This window comes from Grampus griseus, assembly GCF_964374135.1.
Source record: "Grampus griseus genome assembly, chromosome: 9".
Taxonomy (NCBI): Eukaryota; Metazoa; Chordata; class Mammalia; order Artiodactyla; family Delphinidae; genus Grampus; species Grampus griseus.
The window spans coordinates 73,321,500-73,344,088 of record NC_139003.1 but is presented as its reverse complement, the minus strand read 5'-3'; the positions used below and the strand labels follow the sequence as shown (position 1 = coordinate 73,344,088).

The window sequence follows — 22,589 nt, the reverse complement described above, 5'->3', positions numbered from 1 at the left end:
GACTGTAAAGACATGTCTGTATTAATTAAACCAACAAGCTTAATCTAACTTTAATACTGAATATTAATTTAATACTGCATATTTCCCAAATCATGTGAACCTGAAATTCATTTGGGTCAGTTTCTATAATATACATAAGTGCTTAATTTCCTTTAAGCCAGTTAAATATGGCTCATTTACAAATTAATTTTGGCAGTACCATCCAAAGGTAAAGACATGTCGAATCTACCATGTACACACAGACATATGGACAGACACAACTAATGTCCCATAGCTTCATTTTAAAACTTAGTCATGAATCAGGTATTACAATATACAACTCATTAGTTTATAACACTTGGAAGTTAAGTTTATTTGTTTGAGTTTAAATACGCCTCTGTTCCCTTTTTTCCCCCCAGTCTCAGGAATTGGAGATGATATACACAAGAGTTCCCTGACCTAGTAGAACATTTATATATCAAAGACACAGGGAGAGAAATACAAGCTCCTCCTAGAACAACTTCTGTTCCCTTTCGGTCAAAATTTTGGAAAGATATTTTATCAGGCTAGTTTTCTCTAACTGCATGCAAAAGCTGGTTTTGGAACACGAAAAAGAGTTCCATGTTGGCCATTTTAGAGAAGGGTTTCCTTTAGCTCCAAATTAAGTAAGTATGTGCAAGTATAAGTTCCTTATGTACATAAATCCAGTTGGGGTGTTAGTTAGAGGTTATCTAGTGGTCCTTTTTGTTCTCATTTAGAGCCTTCATTTCCCAGTTGAAAGGTGGTCTGTCAGGATAAAATTACTATTGAAAACTATGTGGCTCAACTCCTCTAGGCATCACTCTAGAGTCCTCTCAGTGCTTTTACATGTCTCGGTTTCTCCCTCCAGAGTCTGAAACTGCCATGGGTGCTCAGAGCACTAGATGGTTCATCCTCATACGTGCAGCTCCATATGAGTGAGTTTTTCTTTTATTTATTCATTTAATATTATTTTTTTACTTAATTTTTTCTAACATCTTTATTGGAGTATAATTGCTTTACAATGTTGTGTTAGTTTTTGCTGTATAACAAAGTGATTCAGCTATATGTATACTTATATCCACATATCCCCTCCCTCTTACGTCTCCCTCCCACCCTCCCTATCCCACCCCTCTAGGTGGTCACAAAGCACCAAGCTAATCTCCCTGTGCTATGCGGCTGCTTCCCACTAGCTATCTATTTTACATTTGGTAGTATACATAAGTCCATGCCACTTTCTCACTTCGTCCCAGCTTCCCCTTCCCCTTCCCTGTGTCCTCAAGTCCATTCTCTAGTAGGTCTGCGTCTTTATTCCCATCCTGACCCTAGGTTCTTCATAACCATTTTTTTTTTTTTTAGATTCCATATATATGTTAGCATATGGTATTTGTTTTTCTCTTTCTGACTTACTTCACTCTGTATGACAGACTCTAGGTCCATCTACCTCACTACAAATAACTCAATTTCATTTCTTTTTATGGCTGGGTAATATTCCGTTGTATCTATGTGTCACATCTTCTTTATCCATTCATGTCAATGGACACTTAGGTTGCTTCCGTGTCCTAGCTATTGTAAATAGAGCTGCAATGAACATTGTGGTCCATGACTCTTTTTGAATTATGGTTTTCTTAGGGTATATGCCCAGTAGTGGCATCGCTGGGTCATATGGTAGTTCTATTTTTAGCTTTTTGAGGAACCTCCATACTCTTCTCCATAGTGGCTGTATCAATTTACATTCCCACCAACAGTGCAAGAGGGTTCCCTTTTCTCCACACCCTCTCCAGCATTTATTGTTCGTAGATTTTTTGATGATGATCATTCTGACTGGTGTGAGGTGATACCTCATTGTGGTTTTGATTTGCATTTCTCTAATGATTAGTGATGTTGAGCATCCTTTCATGTGTTTGTTGGCAATCTGTATGTCTTCTCTGGAGAAATGTCTATTTAGGTCTTCTGCCCATTTTTGGATGGGGTTGTTTGTTTTTGTGATATTGAGCTGCATGAGCTGCTTATAAATTTTGGAGATTAATCCTTTTTCAGTTGCTTCATTTGTAAATATTTTCTCCCATTGTGAGGATTGTCTTTTTGTCTTATTTATGGTTTCCTTTGCTGTGCAAAAGCTTTTAAGTTTCATTAGGTTCCATTTGTTAATTTTTGTTTTTATTTCCATTTCTCTAGGAGGTGGGTCCAAAAGGATCTTGCTGTGATTTATGCCATAGAGTGTTCTACCTATGTTTTCCTCTAAGAGTTTTATAGTGTCTGGCCTTACATTTAGGTCTCTAATCCGTTTTGAGTTTATTTTTGTGTATGGGGTTAGGAAGTGTTCTAATTTCATTCTTTTACATGTAGCTAGTCCATGAGTTAGTTTTTAAATTAATGAGTGGGTTTCCCTATGGGACTGCTACACAGGATGAGGACTTGCCTTCACCACTCCTGTAAAAGCCATAACCAGCATCACTAGCTGGGAGTTGTGTACCTTATCTTTGGAGCTAAGGGCTCTCTTATGGTATCTTCACTTTTATTCTGACAAACTCTGTTAAAGGAGTTAATTCAAGGAAAGGCAGCTCCTTACCTAATCACCCAATTCAAACCTTCCCAGCGTCTTTCAACTGAGCACTTTCTCAGTATATTCCAACTGAGAAGTCAGGTACATTTTTATTTTTTATTATTATTTTTTTTTTTTTTTTGCGGTACGCGGACCTCTCACTGTTGTGGCCTCTTCCGTTGCGGGGCACAGGCTCCGGACGCACAGGCTCAGCGGCCAGGGCTCACGGGCCCAGCCGCTCCGCAGCATGTGGAATCTTCCCGGACCGGGGCACGAACTCGCATCCCTTGCATCGGCAGGTGGACTCTCAACCACTGCGCCACCAGGGAAGCCCAGTCAGGTACCTTTTTAACTACCACTGCATAAAACTTAGGATCATCCACCAAGACAGGAGATCTGAGATCAGGAAAGACTCACCCAATTAGTCTGGACTTGCCAAGGAGGTGGATAGACACAGGGGCCCTTGTTGATACCAAGGCTTTGGATCCTTGTAGAGTTCAGGTGAAGGACAGAAGTCTGCTCTGGTTCCCTTTGTGGTAGCCAAAACCGCCAACTGAAATTAAAACACACACACACACACATAATGTGAGAGCTGTGAATTTCAGTTTTATTTGGGGACGTCACTGAGGATTAGGGCCCAGGACACAGCCTTTCAGAGAGCTCTGAGGAACTGCTCTGAAGAGGCAGGAGGAGAGGCCAGTATACATGTGATTTTAGTCAAGGAGTAAGTACAATCCAGCTTATATCTCAGTAGAAGGTTACTGCTAGTCATAAGAAACGTATATTTCCGTTCATGATCTTCGTAATTTTATAAGTATGGGAAGATGCAAGAATCCGAGATCATAAAACATTTTCCTGAAATATATATACCTACCTAAGGGCCTGTTTATCGTGTTTTCCCAAAGCATAGAGTGCCTCATCCAGGTCTTCATCCTGATTACCCTTCAGGGTATACTGTAGGTCAGTGACCACAGTGGCTAATGACTTTTTCCTGGTAGAACTGGATGATGGTCAACATGCTTTGTTTTACAATGTTCTGGTCCAGTTAATTGAGGCTGGCAACATATTTTAAAATAAACTTCCACAGAACTACCTAGGGCAATGAGAAGATAAGCAATTTTGGAGTGTGAAATTTTGCCTATGAAAGCACTTTACCAGCAATAGATGAATGAAATAAGGCATACCATTGCTGTAGTAGAGACACATTGCACACGTTTAAATTATAGGAGAAAGATTTAAAAGAGGTAGTGCTCTAAAATAGGGAATGAGGAACTCCCCTTTCAATTAACATTTTAAATTATTTTTGCAAGGAAATAAGAAGGGCATAAAAATTTTCATGGCGAATTCTTTGTGAAAAACAAAAGATCAAATGGAATATTTATACTCTTGAATAGGAACCTCTTTATAAGTACTGGGTGATTCCTGAAGAGAGATACTCCCTATAGCAGGTCAGGATGCCTTGATCTGCCTAAAACAGCTTATATACTAGACTAAGAGTTACCTAAGACATAGATAAAATTGAATCTTCTAGAAGAAAATTTAAGATTTTTGACCTACACTCCACCATTGTGATGGTACACAAGAGTAGCTAAATTGGTGTTTTATTGGTTTTTTTTTTGTGGTTTTAAAGAATCAGTAAGACTTTATTGAAATTTTCAGGTAAACTACAGATGGAGATGATAATTTCTATGTGAAATCATCACTGGTACGCCCTCCACTTAATTTCTTCCTTTATTAAATTTTTCAATAGAGTCCACTGAGTGAATTCTTTTTCTCTCACAAATACATATTTAAACAAATAATTTAAATAAAGGGAATCAATTAATTATATGAAATATTACCTTCAAAGGGCTTATCACAAATATATTCATTTCCTAAATTGAAAGAGCCTCTGTAATGTTTTGTAAATATAACTCTTGATTGTATTTAAGTAGCTCTGCAAAATATTTTAGAACTTAATACCATTTACTGTTTGATAATATAGTTACTTCCTGGGTAATTTCTTTCTTGAATTTACTAAGACGGGGCTGCTAACTATAATTCTGGCTTATTGTTATTAATTTAAAAAAATCATAACATGTGTCTAGGTGGCTACTGCTTCCTTTTTGATAATTTTCCCATTTGCCTTAATTCTAATCCCATAATTTTTGGTCACAAAATAGGAATAATTAATTGAATTATCAGTCAGAAGAGAAAAATGTAATAATTTTAGTCATTTACGTTTCTATTTAAGAAATACAATGATAAAAAATGGTTCTGAAGAACCTAGGGGCAGGACAGGAATAAAGACGCAGATGTAGACAATGCACTTGAGGACACGGGGAGGGGGAAGGGTAAGCTGGGACAAAGTGAGAGAGTGGCATGGACTTACATATACTACCAAATGTAAAGTAGAGAGCTAGTGGGAAGCAGCCGCATAGCACAGGGAGAGCAGCTCAGGTGCTTTGTGACCACCTAGAGGGGTGGGATAGGGAGGGTGGGAGGGAGGCAGACGCAAGAGGGAAGAGATATGGGAACATATGTATATGTATAAATGATTCACTTTGTTATAAACAGAAACTAACACACCATTGTAAAGCAATTATACTCCAATAAAGATGTTAAAGAAAAAAAAAAGAAATACAGTGCTAATTTGGTACTCTTATGACTGTATCTAGCTGTTAGTAATACCATCATCTAAACTGAACATTTCAATTCTCTTTGTTTCAGGCTGATGATTTCCTTAGTTCAACTGAATTTATCCAAGCTAGTTTGTGTATTATTTGTTTAAAAAGTGGGTGAGTTAAAGGTAAAAGAAAGCAATCCATTCACTCATAAGTACATTAAAACCATAAAATCATTAAGATAAATAAAGTAGGTACAATGTAAGTAACAACTGAGGTGACCAAAGAATAATTAGGTGTTAGGAAACCTGGCATAATGGAAACTATTTAAATTCAGTGCTAAATTTGACTCTTTACTTTGGGGACATCGAATGGAAAATAAAATTGGTATGTTATGGATCATACCTGTGTAACAAGAGGAACAAACTTCCCTACCTTTTACTTTGGGAGGTATATATTCCATAGGGTTCTAATTTGACATAATAAAAGACATTCAAAAGTTTCTTTAAGAGGAGGACAATTTTATCCCACTAAATTTTAATCCCACTAATGAAGTGCACAAAATGTTAACTTGTGGCTCTGTGAAATTTCTTTGGGGAACTAGTTTTATCCAGGTTGACAGATTACCAGTGAATTGCTCTGTACAGGCTAAAAGCTTACAGAACCTAGGGCACTGGTCTTTAGACATTTTTGTTCATGTACGTCCTAAAATAATTTGGAAACATCATAAGCTCCTTGAACATTTAAAAACTAATACCTAAGACTTTCCATGAGAAGTTTAAAAATTTTTAAAGCATGTAATTTTTAGCATACTTTAACTATGGCATTTTAAAATTAAAATGTTTACAGCAAGTTTAAAAGTATAAAAGATTATTTAAATACCACACAGATTTGATACCATCATTATCCATTTAAAATACATGAACAAGATTTTCTTCAGTAGCCAGCAATTGTTCCTTATTCTCTTTGAACTCATATTTCCGTTCTATTTGCACTATAGAATTCTCTTTGGGGATCAATTATCATCGATATAACTTCTGGCATTCGGTTGCTCCCAACAATCCACTTGTATAAATATCCAGAAATTATTTTAATTATAATTGGTCAATATGGCTGTCTCTTTCCACTCAGACTTCCCTTCTTCACACTTGCTGTTTTATTGCATATTTTTGGAGTGGTTGTGAGCATTTTGGGGGAAACTGCTAAAAGGAAGTTGAGTTGGGGACACGTTTGGTATGTGTCTAATGGGCTATATATATATATGAGGTTGATAATTACTTCTGTGTATAGTTAAGTAAGTTAAAGATGTGAGAGACACTGGTATAGTCTAAATACTTGCATCTCCTCTAAATTCATATGTTGAAATCCTAATGTCCACTGTTATGGTATTAAGAGGTGGGCCTTTGGGTGCTGATTATGTCATAAGGGTGGAGCCCTTGTGAATGGATTAGTATTCCTGTGAAAGAAACCCTACAGAGTTCTCTAGCCCCTTCTACCATGTGAGGACACAGTCAGGAAGTGCTGGCTATGAACCAGTAAGAGGGCTGTCACCAGAAGTCCACCATGCTGACATCTTGATCTTGGACTTCCCAGCCTCTAAAACTGTTAGAAATAATTTCTGCTGTTTATAAGCTACCCAGTCTGTGGTATTTTAATATAGAGCAGCCCAAACTGACTAAGATCAGCACTTAATTAAAATATTATAATATCGTTAGATTTAGAAATATTTGTATTATCTCTTAGCATCATAAAATTTGTAAGGTTTTATAATTTTTCATGATATTTACATTCATGTGTAAATTTGTATACCTTTCCTTAAAGTGCCCCTCCCCTCTCTGCAAATTATATAAGCCTCAAGCCTCATAAAAGCTGCCTACACTTTATTTTGATTTTGTGGGCCTCTGGCACAGTGGTGATCTACTATTATTTCTTTGTTTTTAATTATTTTTTTAATTCTTTACATTCACATAATACAAAAGCATCAAGGAGGTGATAGTGTTTTATAGCTACTCAATTTCCTTCTCTGGAGGCAAGACCAATACCAGCTTCTTTTTACTCTTCCAAGGTTATTCTAATATGTTTGCACATTTGACTGATTTTTATTTACATAATAAGAAAGTTATGAGTATTTACTTTGCATTTGTTCATATTTGACCTAATTGTGTGCACTGTACTTGAAATTTTGTGTTTTCTGAAAAAAGGGCAAAAATAATCTATGGTTTTTGTATTCACAAAAGTGCAATTGAGGACTTCCTTGGTGGTGCAGTGGTTAAGACTCTGCGCTTCCAGTGCAGGGGGCGTGAGTTTAATACCTGGTCAAGGAACTATATCCCACGTGCATGCCACAACTAAGAGTTCGCATGCCACAACTAAGGAGCCCATGTGCCACAACTAAGGAGCCAGCAAGCGGCAACTAAGGAGGCTGCCTGCCACAACTAAGACCCAGTGCAAACAAACAAATAAATAAATATTTAAAAAAAAAAGCTGGATTGGAATTTTCTGTTAAAATCTGGATCCACTCTAAAAAGTAACCAGGCTACAGTTAGAGGCTCCTGCCCCATTCTACAGTACATCCCAATCACAAAGTGCACCAAAATAGCCTGTTCTAGTATACAATGTGCCCTCAATGGAAATATGATTAAGTCAAAGAATAAAGCATCATAGAACCTTGATTAGGGATGTTTAACAGACACCAATCGTTTTGAGCTCATGAGTTTTTTCCTCAACTTTTAATTTCAAAAATTAAAAAGTATGTGAAAGTCACAAGTAAAGTACAATGAATAACCATTTAATCTTCACCTAGATTAACCAATTGTTAACATGTTACTATGTTGGCATTCTCTAATTAATAATAATAATAATAATAGTAGGTGTATATTATTGCTGAAAAAATTGAGAGTAAGTTGCAGAGTTATACCACATCAACAAAACCTTTAAAATCACAGAAATGGGCTTTACTTGTTTTGTCAAGTCATGAGGAGAGCTTATTATCTCATCTCTCATGTCCTCTCAAAAGCCAGTGTACTCAAATGTAAAAAAGCAGAGCCTTGAAATTGCTATCCATCTCTTTGCTCAGCATGCTGAAAACAGGCTAAACTTTGATCCCATTCACAATTTTCATTATTTCCCTTAACTATGAATTAAGATCTGGAGACATACCTTCCAGCTCTTCTTTATTGAGAAAGCAGCCTAGGTATTTGCTCTTGGGTGAACCTTTTATTTATGTACCGATATCCTTTCTTGTTGCACATGTCATGGATGCCTATCAAACACTTTCCAGTCCATATCATGGTTTTCAAATAAATAATTAAAATAAAACAAAACACAGCTCTCTTTTCCATTAGCATGGTGAGCCAGGGGATCTTTTGGTAACTCTGCCTTGCAATGATCCCATTTGCCATTGAATGATCCTCATTTCTTCTGGAAGAAGATGAATATGACAAACCCAAGAAGGAAAAGGTGGAACGATAGGGCTGAGTCATTTCCTTGCTAAAACATCATTTATGTATGTTACATACATAATGAGGATGGAATAAATGTATGAGGTGTTCTTCAGGCTATTATCTTTTTCCATATCATGAGAAATTTTGCATACTAACTGTTTTGTAATATTTCTGTTAAAGAACATAGGGGAAATGTCTTCCAGTGCCCCAAATGAGAAAGTAAAAGTTGTAATGGTTGTAATTGGTTGTCATCTGTTTCAGTCATCTCAGATATAAATAAAAGAAAGAGGTAGGTTATTAAATTTGGTGAAGAAGATCTAATTAAGTCCATGAAGCTTGACACAAACTACTTTCTGTTTTTTCCTTCTAAGAAAAGGCAACTCTATTAATGGAAACATGAGTGATTCAAATCAAGGAAACTTAGAGCAGACAGCTGAGAAACCAGGGTGGGTAAAAACTGATTAATGACTTAAAATTATTTTGAGTAGATAAAAGGTTACTTTGAAAATGCTTCTGATGATGTCTACCTTATAAAGATCTGATTTTTTAACCTATCTATTGATTAATTAGGCCTGTTAAGGAGAACAGTGTCCAGACTAACCTTGGGACAAAAATTCTAAACAGAATGCCAAGGCACTTAATGATAAAAAACAACAAAAAACTGTCAAGCACATCTCCTCCATAGATGTATCAGGCAATTATCAAGAAATGATTCATACTCTATATAGTAGAAAAGTAAAATATCTGCTAGGATGCAAGCTAACACACATCAGTAGTTCTGTATCACTTGCTTATAGTTGTCATCTGTTGTGATGGGTTGTGCCTACTTTATCAGTTAAATACTTTGTATTCTGTACCTGGCTACTTCACCAAATTATAATGTTTTTCAAAATTTTATGCTGTATATGCTGCCTATAAGATGTTTACTTCAGATCTAAAGACACACACAGACTGAAAGTGAGGTTATAGAAAAGGTATTTCACGCAAATGGAAATCAAAAGAAAGCTGGGTAGCTATAATTATACCAGACAAAATAGACTTTAAAACAAAGACTGTAGGGCTTCCCTGGTGGCGCAGTGGTTGAGAGTCTGCCTGCTGATGCTGGGGACATGGGTTTGTGCCCCAGTCTGGGAAGATCCCACATGCCGTGGAGCGGCTGGGCCCGTGAGCCACGGCCGCTGAGCCTACGCGTCCAGAGCCTATGCTCCGCAAGGGGAGAGGCCACAACAGTGACAGGCCCGTGTACCACAAAAAAACAAAAACAAAAAAAAACAAAGACTGTAACAAGAGACAAAGAAGGACATTACATAATGATCAAGGGATCAATCTAAGAAGAAGATATATCAATTGTAAATACATATGCACCCAACAAAGGTGCACCTAAATGTACAAAGGAAATATTAATGAACATAATGGGAGAAACTGACAGTAACACAATAATAGTAGCATACTTTAACATTCCACTTGCATCAACGGACAGATCATTCAGACAGAAAATCAATAAAGAAACCCTGGCCTTAAAGGACACAGTAGAGCAGATGGACTTAATAGATACATACAGAACTTTCCACCCCAAAGCAGCAGAATACACATTCTTTTCAAGTGCACATGGAACATTCTCCAGGACAGATCACATGCTAGGCCAAAAAAACAAGCCTCAGTAAATTTAAGAAAACTGATGTCATATCAAGCATCTTCTCCAACCACAGCACTATGAGATTAGAAGTAAATCACAGGAAACAAATGTAAAAAACACAAACACATGGAGGCTAAACAAAATGCTACTAAACAACCAATGTGTCACTGATGAAATCAAGGAAGAAATTTAAAAAAACAAAACAAAACTGGAGACAAATGAAAATGAAAACATAATGACCCAAAATCTTTGGGACATAGCAAAAGCAGTTCTAAGAATGACGTTTATAGCAACACATGCCTATGTCAGGAAGCAAGAAAAATCTCAAGAAAACCCACAAACAACCAACCAACCTAACCTTACACCTAAAGGAACGAGAAAAATAAGAACAAACAAAACACAAAGTTAGTAGAAGAAAAGAAATTATAAATATCAGAAACAAATGAAATAGAGACTAAAAAATAATTTTAAAAATCAATAAAACTAAAAGCTGGTTCTTTGAAAAGATAAACAAAATTGATAAACCTTTAGTCAGACTGATCAAGAGAAAAAGAAAGAGGATCCAAATCAAAAGAATCAGAAATGAAAAAGAAGTTACAACGATCACCACAGAAACACAAAATACCATAAGAGACTACTATGAACAAATATATGCAAATAAAATGGATGACCTAGAAGAAAAAGAAAAATTCTTAGAAATGCAATATCCCAAGACTGAATCAGGAAGAAATAAAGTATGAACAGACCGATTACCAGTAATGAAATCAAATTAGTAATAAAAAACTCCCTACAAACAAAAGTCCAGGACCAGATGACTTCACAGGTGAATTCTCCCAAACATTTAGAGGAGAATTAACACTACCCTTCTCAAACTATGCCAAAACTTGCAGAGGTAGGACTGCTTCCAAACTCATTCTAAAAGGCCAGCATCACCCTCATACCAAAACCAGACAAAAATATCACACACACACAAAAGATGTTACAGGTTGACATCACAGTAGCATACATTTAAAAACTCTCAACAAAATATTAGCAAACTTAATCCAACAATACATTAAAAGGATCATACACCATGATCAAGTGGGATTTATCCCAGGGATGCAAGGATGGTTCAATAACAACAAATCAATGTGATGCACCACATTAACAAATTGAAGAATAAAAACCATATGACGATCTCAATAGATATGGAAAAAGGGTTTGACAAAATTCAACATCCTTTTATGATAAAAAAAAAAAAACCTCTCCACTAAGTGGGTATAGAAGGAACACACCTCAACATAATAAAGGCCATATATGACAAACCCACAGCTAACACCATACTCAGCGGTGAAAATCTGAAAACATTTCTTCTAACATGTAAGATAAGGATGCCCACTCTTACCACTTTTATTCAACATAGCGTTGGAAGTCTTAGCCATAGTAATCAGCCAAGAAAAAGAAATAAAAGGAATCCAAATTGGAAAGGAAGAAGTAAAACTGTCACTGTTTCCAGATGACATGACACTATACATAGAAAACCCTAAAGATGCCACCAAAAATCTATGACAGCTCATAAATGAATTTGGTAAACTTATAAGATACAAAATTAATATACAGCAATTGGTTGCATATCTATACACTAACAACAAGCTATCAGAAAGAGAAATTAAGGAAATGACCTCATTTACAATCACATCAAAAAGAACAAAATTCCTAGGAATAAATCTAGCTAAGGAGGTAAAAGACCTGTACTTGGAAAACTATAAGACACTGCTGAAAGAAATTGAAGACAACATAGATGGGAAAATATGCTGTGTTCATGGACTGAAATACGTTATGTTCATGTTCATTTTAATATTGTTAAAATGACCATACTACCCACGGCAATCTACAGATCCAATGCAATCCTTATCAAAATACCAATGGCATTTTTCTCAGAACTAGAACAAATAATTTTAAAATTTGTATGGAAACACAAAAGACCCTGAATAGCCAAAACAATCTTGAGAAAGAAGAACAGAACTGGAAGAATCAGGGTCCCTGACTTCAGACTATACTACAAAGCTACAGTCATCAAAACAGTATGGTACCGGCACAAAAACAGAAACAGATAAATGGAGCATAATAGGGAGCCCAGAAATAAACCTACACACTTATGGTCAATTAATCTACAACAGATGAGGCAAGAATATACAGTGTGCAAAAGACAGTCTCTTCAATAAGTAATGCTGGAAAAACTGGACAAAAGAATGAAATTAGAACACTTTCTCACACCATTCACAAAAATAAACTCAAAATGGACTAAAGACCTTAATATAAGACCAGAAACCATAAACTTCTAGAACAAAATATAGGGTGAACACTCTTTAACATATATTATAGCAGTTTTTTTTTGGATCTGTGTCCTAAGGCAAAGAAAACAAATGGGACCTAATTAAACTTAAAAGCTTTTGCACAGCAAAGGAAACCACTGACAAAATGAAAAGACAACCCATGAAACAAGAGTAAATATTGGCAAATGATATGACTAATAAGGGGTTAATATCTAACATATATAAACAGCTCATACAACTCAACATCAAAAGAACAAGGAACCCAATGAAAAAATTGGCAGAAGTCCTGAATAGACATTTTTCCAAATAATACATAGAGATGGTCAAAAGGCACATGAAAAGATGCTCAACATGTTTAATAATCAGATAAATGGAAATCAAAAGCACAATGAGATATCTCCTCACATCTGACAGTATGGCTATCATCAAAGAGGTTACAAATAATAAATATTGGTGAGGATGTGGAGAAAGGGTAACCCTTGTACCCTGTTCTGAGCATGGAAACTAGTGCAGTCACTGTGGAAAACAGTATTGAGTTTCCTCAAAAAGCTAAAAATAGAAGTACCATATGATCCAGCAATTCCTCTCCTGGTTATACAGTCGAAGAAAATGAAAACACTAATTTGAAAAGATACATGCACCCCAATGTTCATAGCAGCATTGTTTATAATCGCCAAGATATGGAAGTAACCTGAGTGTATTTCAACAGATGAATGGATAAAGAAGTGGTATATATATATACACATACATACATACACACATTGGAGTACTACTCAGTGATAAAAAATTAATGAAATTTTGCCATTTGCAACAGTACAGATGGACCAGGTTGTTATTAAGCTTACTGAAGTAATTCAGACAGAAAGACAAATACTACATGTTATCACTTATATGTGGAATCTAAAAAAAATAAAACAAATGAATAAATGAAACAAAATAGTAACAGACTCACAGAACAAAGTAGTGGTTACTGGTGGGGAGAGGGAAGGGTGGAAGGGCAAGATTAGGGTAGGGGATTAAGAGGCACAAACTATTATGTATAAAATAAATAAGCTACAAATGTATGTTAGACAACACAGGGAATATAGCCAATATTTTATAATAACGTTAAATGTAGTAAAATCTATAAAAATTTTGAACCACTATATTGTAAACCTGAAACTAATATTATAAATCAACTATACCTCAATAATAAAATTATGCTATTTATGTTGGACAACATCCATTATTGTCATGTGGCAAAGATTTCTGACGAAACCTGTTTTGTTTTGTTGCTAAGCAAAATGTATATTATTAATTTTTGTGGCTATTTTTACTAGCCCGTTAGCAACAGTATGACTTGTGCCTGTTTTTGCTGTGAAGTCTGCCACGTTGAAGGATGTCTTGTTAGTTTTGGTTTAAATGATACAATTTATCAGTTTTATATTGGAAAATATTATTCAATTGTTCTGGAAAAACTAAATTGGCTTACTTGAGGGAAACTGTACTTTTCTTAGAAAATGAAGCAAAAGTGTAGAGGAATTCATGTTATTTTTTGTCAAAGCTTCATTATAGAGGATGAGGTAAATGGAATGCCTGTACAATAAAATGCAACATTCAGTTATCCATAATGGCATTTCCCACATGCACTTTTCTTTTTCAGTTCCTTATGTGAAACCACTCCACTCTATATTCATTTTCCTCTGCCCAGGAAGACTCATATTTAGATTTCACTGGAGGGCTACATTATTTATCTTTCTTTATTAAATTATTCTGAGTTGTTGGATTTGTTGCTATTGCCATCTTACTTTTATGCTTCAATGAGGCACTATTGGATTATTTTTGAGATGGGGATAAAGCACCATGGTACTGATTAAAATGCAAAATAATAGATATTAAAAAATAACATGAAAATATTTTCAGAGATAAACTTACTAATGCAGTTTTTATAAAATATGCAAAAGCAGTAGTTATTAAACATGTAATGGAATTTCTGTGAGAATAATGCTCAGTCTTTAAATATTTTTTATTGTAGTCGATTTCCAGTGTTGTATTAATTTCTGCTGTACAGAAAAGTGATTCAGTTATACATATATACACATTCTTTTTTCAATACTCTTTTCCATTATTGTTTATCAGAGGACACTGAATATAGTTCCCTGTGCTATGCAGTAGGACCTTGTTGTTTATCCATTCCATATATAATAGCTTATGTCTGCTAACCCCAACCTCCCACTCCATTCCTTCCCTAACCACCTCCCCCTTGGCAACCACAAGTCTGTTCTCTATGTTGATGAGTCTGTTTCTGTTTTGTAGATAGGTTCATTTGTGTCATATTTTAGAGTCCACATATAAGTGATATCATATGGTATTTGTCCATCTCTTTCTGACTTACATCACTTAGTATGCTAACCTCTAGTTGCATCCATGTTGCTGCAAATGGTATTATTTTGTTCTTTTTTATGGCTGAGTAGTATTCCATTGTATATATGTACCACATCTTCTTTATCCATTCATCTGTTGCTGGACATTTAGGTTGTTTCCATGCCTTGGCTATTGTGAATAGTGCTGCTATGAACATAGGGGTCCAGGTATCTTTTTGAATTAGAGTTTTGTCTGGATATATGCCCAGGAGTGGGATTGCTAGATCATAAGGTAATTCTATTTTTAGTTTTCTGAGGAACCTCCATATTGTTTTCCATAGTGGCTGCACCAATTTACATTCCTATCAACAATGTATGAGGTTTCCCTTCTCTCCACACCCTCTCCAGCATTTGCTGTTTGTAGACTTTTTAATGATGGCTATTCTGACTGGTGTGAGGTGGTACCTCATTGTAGTTTTAATTTGCATTTCTCTAATAATTAGTGATGCTGAGCAGCTTTTTATGTGCCTATTGGCCATCTGTATGTCTTCTTTGTAGAAATATCTATTTAGGTCTTCTGCCCATTTTCCGATTGGGTTGTTTGTTTTGTCATCATTGAGCTGTATGAGCTGTCTGTATATTTTGGAAATTAAGCCCTTGTTTGTTGCATCATTTGTAAATATTTTCTCCCATTCTGTAGGCTGTCTTTTCATTTTGTTTATGGTTTTCTTTGCTGTGCAAAAGCTTGTAAGTTTGATTAGGTCCCATTTGTTTATTTTTGTTTTTATTTATATTGCCTTGGGAGAACAACCTAAAAAAACATTGGTATGATTTATGTCAGAGAATGTTTTGCCTGTGATCTCTTTTAGGAGTTGTATGGTGTCATGTTTTATGTTTAAGTCTTTAATCCATTTTGACTTTATTTTTTGTGTATGGTGAGAGGGTGTGTTCTAACTTCATTGATTTACATGCCGCTGTCCAACTTTCCCAACACCACTTGCTGAAGAGACTGTCTTTTTCCCATTGTACTAATATATTCTTGCCTCCTTTGTCGAAGATTAACCAACCATAGGTGTGTGGGTTTATTTCTGGGCTCTCTATTCTGTTTCATTGATCCATATGCCTGTTTTTGTGCCAATACCACAGCGTTTTGATTACTGTAGATTTGTAGTATTGTCTGAAGTCTGGGAGGGTTATGCCTCCTGCTTTGTTCTTTTTCATCAGGATTGCTTTGGCAATTCTGGGTCTTTTATGGTTCCATATAAATTTTATGATTATTTGTTCTAGTTCTGTGAAAAATGACCTGGGTAATTTGATAAGAATCACATTAAATCTGTAGATTGCTTTGGGTAGTATGACCATTTTAACAGTATTAATTCTTCCAATCCAAGAGCACAGGATATCTTTCCATTTCTTTGAATTATCTTCAATTTATTAATGTTTTCTAGTTCTCAGTGTGTAAGTCTTTCACCCCCTTGGTCAGGTTTATACCTAAGTATTCTATTTTTTGGGGTGCAATTTTACATTCCCTCCTGATATTTCACTGTTAGCGTAAAGAAATGCAACTGATTTCTGTATGTTAATCTTGTATCCTGCTATCTTGCTGAATTCGTTTACCAGTTCTAGTAGTTTATGTGTGGAGTCTTTAGGGTTTTCTATATATAGGATCATAAACAAATATTTTAAATAATTAATCTTATACCTCAATTTTGTGAGATGCATGTGAATAGTTTTCTTCTGTTTGTCCTTTCATATGGACAAACTCACTGCAAACCACTGTAGGTCAAGTAGAGGTATCAGGATTACACTTTAAAAACCACTGTTCTAGATAAAAATCTGACCCATGGCTTCCAATTCCACTCATGAGCCATAATTTCCAAATATGCATTTCAATCTCTCTCTTAAGACAGTATATCTTTCTGTACATCTCTTTTTGGATGTTGATGTGTGAAGGAATCTCAAAACTGCATCAAAATTTTCAATGCCCTAAACATGCTCAACCAATTTGTTTTTGGCAACTATTCAGAAAATTGAGAATAACTTGAGAAATTCTTCCCTTTCCTTCATGCTTCACTTACAATCCGCTGCCAGACTTCGTCAGTTCTATCCTCAAAATATATTGAACCTGACTTTTTCTCTCAATCCTACTAATACTGCTTTTCTTTAAGATTTTGTAATTTCCTGCCTGTCTTACTGTACTCCCTTCCATATTGGGCTAGTTCTCTTGTTCTTCTCCAATTTATATTCAATTTTGATTACAAGGCAATCTTTTTAAAACTGCAAAGATTATTATGTCTTAGCTCTACTTAAGTTCTTCAAAAGCTCCACATTGTTTTCAGGAAAAAAATCAAAGTCCATAGCACCACATGCAATTTTCATCATGATCTGGCCTTGGTCCGCTTCCCTGTCACTTTCTCAACACTAACATAATCAACTTTTGACATCTGTGTATCTTGATATTCAATGTCATCATAGCTTTTGCACACACTGTTCCCTCCAGCACCCTCCTGCCTTTCTCCCAAATCTGCTTTTACTTGGCTGACTTCATTATACAAGATACAGTTCAAAACTGACACCTCATCCAAACAGCCTTCCCTGAGATTCCCCTACTTCCACCATATTTCAGGTAGATACCTCCCTCCATAAATAATTCTCTATATAACTCGATCATAACACTTTAAATAAATTTGTTTTCAGGAAAATATGCTCAGTTTTATAAGAAATCAGGAAAATAGCCAATAAAATTCTAAGATACAGTTTTACACAAAGCAGACTGGTGAGATTTAAAGACCTGTCCATATGGAGCATTGCAAGTGATGGTAATGGGAACTCTCATACACTGCAGGTGAGAGAGATGAATCACTCTGGCAAACAGTATACATTATCAGCAATTCCCTTCCTAAACCTTAATCTCTTACACATATACAGCATTCATAATAGTATTTGTTTCCAGGGACCAAAATGTAGAAATATCTCAAATATTCTTTAACAACAGAATGGATAAATTGAGAATATTCATAGAATGAAATGCTTACTAAATGGCAGTGAAAAGAAATGAACTACAGTGACATGAATTGTCATGAATGAATCTAAAAAGAAAATGTTCAATCAAAAAAGCAAGTTGCAGAAGAATACATGAAAAATCTAAAAAACATACAGTTTAGTGAAAAATATGTGCAAAAATCTATAAAGAAAAGATTAACAGAAAACTCAGGATAATGGTTACAGCGAGATTGTTATCTAAAACTACCGGATTTCAAAAGTTCAAGAAGCTAAGTTGATGAGAGTTCCAAGTGAGTAACAAGTCTAAACCTGAGATTTCAGGATTAATATAATACTATAACTTAAAATATTCTGACTAATAACTTCTTCTAGTTAATTCTAGGTGATCTGGGCTTCCAAAAGAACCCAATATATAGATTCTAGCATGAAACCTAATGTATCAAAATAATTTGGAAACAATAGGTCCATCCCTTTGGGTGAGATTAGTTCCCAAACATACAATAGGTGCTTGTAATGTAAAGTGTCTCTTTAAGATCATTCCTCTAGTATGGAAGACTGTAGATATGACAGATATGGAAACTATGAATATGACTGAAAATACCACTTATTCATCCAATTATGCATTGTTTATACTTTTTCCTCTACATCTGAACTGACAGATAGGGACCAAATGTATGTAGGTTTTAATTAAGCCATGAAATTTTTGTTGAAAGACTTAAGGTCACTCAATCTATCCTTCAGTTTTTAGACAACATGGTATTTAAATTAATAACTTTTAAAGATAAGTATCTATACCATTCTTTCAAATTTCATGATAAAGGTTATATAACATCTCTAACAAACATCTAGTAAGACACAACCTGGGCTAATTTTTTCCTCAGAAAGAAATGTGAATGACAGTACTGCAGGATAAACAACAGTAGCCCACACAGTCCTTGATATGAACTTATTTTTTAATGGGAATGAAATTCTGTCTCTGTCTCTGTAAAAATAACAAAAACAGCAATCTGAAATGGATCAGCCCTAAAGGGAACATCCTCCTACACCAGTCTCAGGTGGATTCAATTTACTGATGCTTTAACAAGGGCATTAATGGTGGTGGCAATTTATGAAGTATGGGAAATACTTCTATTAGAAACTAAACTATGATGATTTATTTCCCATAAGCAACTGCACAATACTTAGATGGCAACTGTCCATTCACTAGTAGTGTTCATGAGACAAATCAGTCTCAAAAATGAAAGGTCTCATAGCTTGTTACCAGTTTGCTCGCCACTGAGCTGGCCTTCATCTGACAAGGCTTCCTTCCATAAGCAGAAGAATCCACTCCAGTTAAAATCCCTGGTAATAACTTCAACTAATGAGTTCAGGATATCAATTAGTTCATTGAGTAGCTATTTTTAGCCCATACTTTACATAACTTTTATAATATCTAAGCAGTTCTTAATCCAATTCATCTTCTTCACTTTTTGATTTTGTTAGTTCAGTTATGTTTTGAAATTATGGAAAGACAAATCAGTTGGTTTATATTTGTGCGCCTCTTTTTAAAACTTAAATTTCAGTATTTAATGATTTTAAGAAAAGGCAATTAAATAAGGAGATTAACTAGATTTGTAATATTTTACCCTAACCCTAGGATTCCCATTTTCAGGGTCTTTATTAAGACAAAGATTTCTATTTGTTACAATGTAAGTTAGTAAATAGAAATTGGAGGCACCAAACTCTTCTTTGTTGCATAACATTACTTACTTATCCCGAGGTGTTATCAGGCTTCAAATCGAAATTTTAGACATTCTATTATATAGTTTTTAGGGCAGAAGATAATAAAAATAAGTTGGCATTTCTTGTGGCGAGAGACTTACCCAAAAGAGAGACAGCTTGGTTTTTATATTTTAGAAAGGGTCATCAGATGAATTATTTTATAGGCAATACCTTGATATGACAGAATCAAAGTGTTTTAAAAATTGTCTTTATGTTATTGAACCCTGAAAAGGTGAAACATAAACTATTAAAAAAAAAAAACAGAAGAAAGCTTGTAGAGTGACAAGTAGATCATCCATTAGAAAGTTTCAATTCCACAAGAAAGAGGAGTAGAAAGATGATAACATACACAGTGTAATCTGGAAGCAAAATTGCACGAGCAGAAGAGGCACATAGAAACTTAACAATATGTGTCTAATACACTCTGTTTTGTGAGGTCTCGTTAATAAGTGTTTGAATTAACATTAACACAAGAAAGGTCATCTATTCCTATTTTGATGAAAGAAAAGTGATTGAGTCCAGAGCTAAATGTGGACCCAATTTTCATTAGAAAACTGCAGAGTTATTATTAGCCTTGGTTCTCTTTTGAAGTGCTAGCAGGCATCTCTTGACAATAACTTTGGAAAGAAAGTCACAGGTTTAGGGAAAATTTTTTACTTCTTGATTTAATAAACATAAATCAGGCTATATTCCCAAAAGGATCAACCAATATCAAATAATGTTTACCTCCAGGGTGTTGAAATTTGTTTAAAAATGAGAGTATTTTGATTAGTATTTGAATAGTATATCTTTAAACTAGATGTCTTTATAGTTAAAACGAGTTCCTTACAGAAAGACAGCATTGGGTCTTGCTATTTTGTCTCACCTACAATCTCTGTCCTCCAATGTATTTAGACTATTTACTTGTAAAGTGTTGATATGGTTAAGTTAAAATCTACCATCATGCTAATTGTTCTCTATTTGTTCCATGCATTTTTTTTGTTTCCTTTTTTCCCCTGTGTTTAGATTAGTAGAATATTTTTTATATTCCATTTTTATCTCCACTCTTGACTTATTATTTATAGATCCTTAAACTATTTCTTAGTAGTCTTCCTAGAATTTATAACATATGCCTTTAATTAATGACAATCTACTTTCAAATAATATTATACTGCTTTGTGTGTGATACAAGAACTTTGCAACTGTAAGCTCCCACATCCTCCTCCCATCTTTTGTGATACCATTGTCATTTTACTTTCATATATGCTATAAACTCCAAATACATTGTTGCTACTATTTTTCTTTATGATGATCTTTTAGAGTGATCAAAAATAAGAAAAATATAACTTTTATGTTTACCTTTAATTGTTCCAGGAGATCTTTCTTTCTTTATGTAAATCCACATTTCTGTCTGATCTCATATTCTTTCTGCCTTAAAAATCTTCTCGAACATTTTCCATAATACAGATCTGTTGGTATTGAACGTTCTAAAAAAGAATGTTTATCCTTCATTCTTGAAACATAATTTTTTTTCTGGGCATAGAAACTAGGCTAACAGGTTTTTTAGTTGTTCTTGCTGTTGTTGTTGTCTGGCCCTTTGGTTTGCATATTAGCCAAAGATAAAGAAGATATGTCTGCTGTAATTTTTATCTTTTTTCCTCTGCATGAGTTATGGACTGAATGTGTCCTGCCGCCAGTTTATATGTTGAAATCTTAATCCCCCATATAACAGTATTACGAAGTGGGGACCTTTGGGAGGGGATTAGGTCATGAGCGAGGAGCCCTCATGAATGGGAATGGTGATCAAATAAGAGACACGAGAGCTTGCCCTCACTGTCTCTGCCACATGAGGATACAACAAGAAGACAGCCAGTTGCAAACTAGGAAGTGGGATTTCACCAGACACCAGATCTGCCACCAGAACTTTTGAGATATAAATGTTTAAGTTACTCAGTCTATGGTATTCTATTATAGCAGCCCAAACTGACTAAGTATGTAATGTGTCTTTTTTCTCTGGCTGCCTTCGGGATTTCCTTTTCCTCTGCTTTTTAGAAGTTTTAATGTGAAGTTTCTAGTTGTGTGTGTGTGTGTGTGTGTGTGTGTGTGTGTGTGTGTGTGTGCGCGCGCGTGTGTGTGTTTTGTTTCAATTTATTGATTTATTATTTATTTGGCTTGGGGTTTTCTAATCCTTTTAGCTTAAGACTTCTGTCAGTAGAAAAGCAGAGTCTTAGCAGGGCTTCCTGTCCTTCCGGCAGCAGTGATCAGTTCCCTCCTCTATACCTGCATCAAAAGTGAAGCTTTCACTGGTTTCCTGCCATGGCTCTAACCTTTCTCATGAGCATCAAAGGAAGATTTGTGAAGAAGAGCCTATGAAATGGGTGTGGATTTCCGTGTATCTGCTGTTTCCATGGGGTTTATGATAACATGGTAGCCAATGCTCAGAATCCAGTATTTTGTTAAAAATTGGATATGAATTCTTTTTACCCACTTATATGGCAGCCATATTCCTTTTTTATTTTTACATAGCCACAATTCCATGATCACAAATACAAGTATATAACGTAAACATTTTTTACATTTTAAAAATACAAATTTATACAATAATATGGTCATTTAAAAAATATAGAAGTATATAAAATAAAAAATGAGAGCTTGCTATCCCTACCCCAAAACCTGACTCTTAAGATGTGTTCACTGTTAAAAACCTGGTGTGTGTTCTTCCCGACATTTTTCTATGTGCGCTAGATGCGCATGGTGTGTGTGTGTACATGGTGTGTGTGTGCGTGCATGTGCGTGTGTACATTCTCTGCTTCCCAAATGGTTTCTCTCATTGAGTTATACATCTTGCACATCTCGCTGTGTGTTTATTCAGCTCTGCTTCACTCTCCTCCACAGCTGCATCACATTCCAAAGCATGGAGGTGATGTAAATTATCTGGTCCCCTGAATGTACAGTTTTGTGTGTG

At 35.2% G+C, this 22,589-nt stretch overlaps 1 long non-coding RNA gene across 1 annotated transcript in view; it reads right to left on the bottom strand.

The window, feature by feature from the left end:
* Positions 1 to 2,966: 2,966 nt before the first annotated feature.
* The window catches only part of LOC309827251, a 153,852-nt gene continuing 134,229 nt past the window's right edge, over positions 2,967 to 22,589 (bottom strand). The window contains exons 3-4 of the long non-coding RNA XR_014297197.1: positions 3,417 to 3,635; positions 2,967 to 3,095 (exon numbers count right to left, since the gene is read on the bottom strand). This is a non-coding gene — a long non-coding RNA (uncharacterized lncRNA). The remainder of the gene's footprint in view (positions 3,096 to 3,416; positions 3,636 to 22,589) is intronic.